Source organism: Hibiscus syriacus, unplaced genomic scaffold (assembly GCF_006381635.1).
Source record: "Hibiscus syriacus cultivar Baekdansim isolate YM2019G1 unplaced genomic scaffold, ASM638163v2 tig00002840_pilon, whole genome shotgun sequence".
Taxonomy (NCBI): Eukaryota; Viridiplantae; Streptophyta; class Magnoliopsida; order Malvales; family Malvaceae; genus Hibiscus; species Hibiscus syriacus.
Window position 1 is genome coordinate 6147537 of NW_024061947.1, and position 4713 is coordinate 6152249.

Here is a 4713-nt window from a genome sequence, read left to right on the forward strand (position 1 = left end):
TAAAATAGATATTTTTAGAAAAATACCTTGAAAATTCGGATTGAGAGAGATGAGTAGTTGTTTTGCACGATTTAATGATTGAAGCAGGTTTGGGAGTTGAAAACCTTGAAAATTCTGTCGAAAAATCGTTCATTTTGAGCAAGAATGGAGATTTTAGAGAGAGAGAGACGAACGGCTTTGAGAGAGGGGTTTTTAGGTTTTGAGAAAATGAAGAAAATGAGGCATTTTAACCCAAAACCCGACCGATGCATTGATGCACATTCAAAGGGATGCATCGATGCATTGTTAAGTGCATCGGTGTATTAAGCACAAAAATGTCAAAAATCCATTTTAAACACTTAAAATGCTAAATTATTTAGCTCTAGTGGTTTTGGCAACTCATATATTGAAAATTAACCATGTTCAATCAATCAAGTTAATCTCTTAAAAAATATTTGAACATAAAATTAATTTTCACCAAATAACATAAACTCCCCCTAACTAATGGCAATGAATGCAATAAAAAATTACTATTATAAGCATTTTTCATTTATTCTTAAAAGTGCTAAAAATTATTTTAAACACTAAGTGAAGATAGGTTGGCTAAACCTAATTCTCTCCTAAGTGATGTCTTATTTCAATATGCTTAGTTCTAGAGTGTTGGATGGGATTTTTAGTGAGACAAATAGCACTAGTATTGTCACACTTGATAGGAATGGTACCAATTTCAATTCCATAATCAAAAAGTTGTTGTTTCATCCATAAAACTTGTGCACAACAACTACCAGCTGAAATGTATTCGGCTTCAGTAGTAGATAATGCAACACAATTTTGTTTTTTTGAAAACCAAGAAATCAACATATTTTCAAGGAATTGGCAAGTACCGGAGGTGCTTTTCCTATCTAATTTGCATCCTCCATAATCCGCATCAGAAAAAGCATGCAAGCTAAAGCTAGAGTCTCTAGGATACCAAAGTCCTAAACTAGGAGTGTCTTTAAGGTATCTAAAGATTCTCTTAACAACTAGTAAATGTGATTCCTTAGGGCATGATTGAAATCTAGCACATAAGCAAACACTAAACATAATGTCCGGTCTACTTGCAGTTAGATAAAGTAGAGATCCAATCATTGACCTATATAATTTAACATCTACACATTTACCTCATTCATCTAAGTCAAGCTTTGTTGAAGAGCTCATTGGAGTGTCATGAGGTTTCCCATTTTCCAATCCAAACTTCTTGAGCATATCTTTGACGTACTTAGCTTGATTGATGAAGATGCCATCTTTTCTTTGCTTGATTTGGAGTCCCAAGAAAAATGAGAGCTCCCCCATCATGCTCATCTCAAACTCACTTTGCATTAGCTTAGAAAATTCTTGGCAAAGAACATCATTAGTAGAACCAAATATTATATCATCAACATAAATTTGAACTACTAATAAATCTTTACCTTTATGCTTCAAAAACAATGTAGTGTCAACCTTCCCTTTTGAAAAACCTTTTCAATTAAAAAATTTGACAATCTTTCATACCAAGCTCTAGGAGCTTGCTTTAAACCATAAAGAGCTTTTGTCAATTTTAAAACATGATCCGGAAAATTTGAATCTTCAAAACCTGGAGGTTGTTCCACATACACTTCTTCTTTTATAAAACCATTTAAAAATGCACTTTTAACATCCATTTGATATAATTTAAATTCATTGAAACATGCAAATGCTAATAACATTCTAATTGCTTCCATCCTAGCTACGGGAGCGTATGTTTCATCATAGTCTATGCCCTCTTCTTGAGTATACCCTTGAGCAACAAGTCTAGCCTTGTTTCTCACTATATTACCACTCTCATCAAGCTTATTCCTAAATACCCATCTAGTACCTACATTAGATTTATTACTAGGCCTTTCAACTAATGTCCATACTTTACTTCTATCAAATTGATTTAACTCTTCTTGCATAGCCATAATCCAATGTTCATCATTTAATGCTTCTTTAATATTCTTAGGCTCTATGCATGAGATAAATGCAACATAATTACAAATATTTCTAAGAGAAGATCGAGTTGTTACCCCTTTTGATGGATCACCTATAATTTTACCATCCTTGACATAGTTGTACTCTCTTGGATAAGATACTTCCCTTTCTTCAATGGTTGGATTCTCAAGAGGATCATGAGTTTTCTCTTTTTTTATTTCTTCCTTTGATGATGGTTCTCCAACGTCATGTCTAACGTCATTTGTATTTATAACACCTACATCATCATTCACACAAGAATCCTTCCTCGGAAGGGGATTATCATCGAAAAATCATGTATATACTCTTCTACAACTAAAGTTCTTTTATTAAATACACGATAGGCTTTAGAATTTAAGGAATAACCCAGAAAAATTCCTTCATCACTTTTAGCATCAAATTTGCCAAGGTTTTCTTTACCGTTGTTTAAAACAAAACATTTACATCCAAAAGGATGAAAATAACTAATGTTGGGCTTTTTATTTTTGAAAATTTCATATGGAGTTTTCTTTAAAATTGGCCTAATCATTACTCAATTTACAACATAACAAGCGGTATTTGTGGCTTTCGCCCAAAAATATTTTGGCAAATTATTTTCACAAAGCATGGTTCTAGCCATTTCTTCTAAAGTTCGTTTTTTTCTCTCAACAACTCCATTTTGTTGAGGGGTTCTAGGTGCTGAAAAATTATGGCTAATACCGTTAGAGTTACAAAATTCAGTAAATCCAAGATTTTCAAATTCAGTTCCATGATCACTCCTAACACTAGTTATGGAGTAACCTTTTTCATTTTGGATTACTTTTGAAAACGTGATGAATTGTTCTAATGCTTCATCTTTAGTATTTAAAAATAGAACCCAAGTATATCTAGAATAGTCATCTACCAAGACAAATGCATATTGTTTTCCACCCAAGCTAGTAGTTCAAGTTGGCCCAAAAAGATCTAAATGGATCAATTGTAAAACTCTACTAGTTGATACATCATTAATGGATTTAAAAGAAACTCGCTTTTGTTTTCCTTTAGCACAAACATCACAGATTTTATCATTATCAAATTTAAGCTTAGGCAACCCTCTTACTAGGTCTCCTTGAATTAACCGTTGCAAAACACTCATACTAGCATGTCCTAGTCTCCTATGCCATAACCAACTATCATGTTCATCCTTAGCAACTAGGCATAAATTAGTTATATCAAAAGAATCTAAATGCACCATGTATATGTTTCCTATTCTATGACCAACAAGCATAATTCGATTAGATGCAATGTCAATGACTTTACAACCATTAATTTCAAATAAGACATTGAATCCTTTATCGTAAAATTGACCAATACTCAATAGATTATGCTTTAATCCATTCACATATAAAACATTTTTAATTTGTATGGAAGAGGTATTACCTATTGTACCAATACCTTCAATGTGACCTTTTGAATTGTCTCCAAAAGTCACTTCTCCTCCATTTTTGGCGTTAAGCTCAATGAACCGGCTTTTGTCTCCGGTCATGTGTCTTGAGCATCCACTATCAAGGTACCATGAATTTGAATTTGTTTCCCGTGCCTTGTAGCAATGCTCCTTTTCCTACAAACATAGATTAATTTTTGATTTTTGGTACCCAAATTCTTTTGGGTCCATATTCATTAGTTTCCAAAATCCTAGTCCCCTTAGGTATCCATTTGTGTAGGATTTTTTTATCTTTAGTAGTAATGAGTTCTTTAGGAACCCACATACTTCTAACGATTTTTCCATTAGAGGTTCTTTGGGGACCTCTATGATTATAGTTTCTAAAACTTTTTCTAACAAAGTTGGATTTTGAATTTCCACCTTTTTCAAAATGTTTTGTTCCAACTTTATCAAAAGAAGTTTTAAGATCATCAATTTTCTTTTGATGATCATCATTGATCTTTGAAAGTAAATTTTGCAAATCTAAAGTTTTCTTTTCAAACTCTTCTAGTTTGATTTGCAAATCTTTGATTTTACTTTCAAGATCGTTGTTGGTTTTGGATATGAGTTTGTTTTCATTTTTCAATTTTGAAACATCATTTTTATATTTTAAAAATAATTTCTCATAATTCAAAGCCAATCCATTATATTCCTCTAATAACTCATCATAGGATAAATCATCAAAATCAGATTAGTTAGAGGTTACCTTAGAATCTTCCCCAAATGCCATCAAGCACAAGTTAGCTACTTCTTGTTCCTCTTCATCGGAACTTTCTTCATCGCTCCATGTAGCCACATGAGCCTTGTGCTTATTCTTTGATTGACCCTTTTTCTTCAATTGTGGACAATCATATTTGACATGCCCTGGCTTTTTGCATTCGTAGCAAATGATTGGGTCATTCTCTTTAGGTTCATTTTTGAGGCCTTCATTTCGTTTGAATTTTCTTCCTCGATAAGGTCTCATCATTTTTCTGAACCGTTTGGCAAACAATGCCATTTCCTCGTCATCGTCATCGTTATTCGAATCACTCTCATCTTTTGTAGATTTGAGAGCAACTCCAATGTTTTTCTTCTTCTCCTTCTCCTTTGGTGTCTCGTCAATCTTGTCGAGGTCCACCTCATCTTCGAGCATCATTTCATGAGTGAGGAGTGACCCAATTAGCTCTTCAAGAGTTAAGGACATTAAGTCCTTAGACTCGATGATTGCCGTCTTCTTTGATTGCCACGATTTTGGGAGGGAGTAGACTAACTTCCTCACAAGCTTTTCATTTGAAATGATCTCTCCA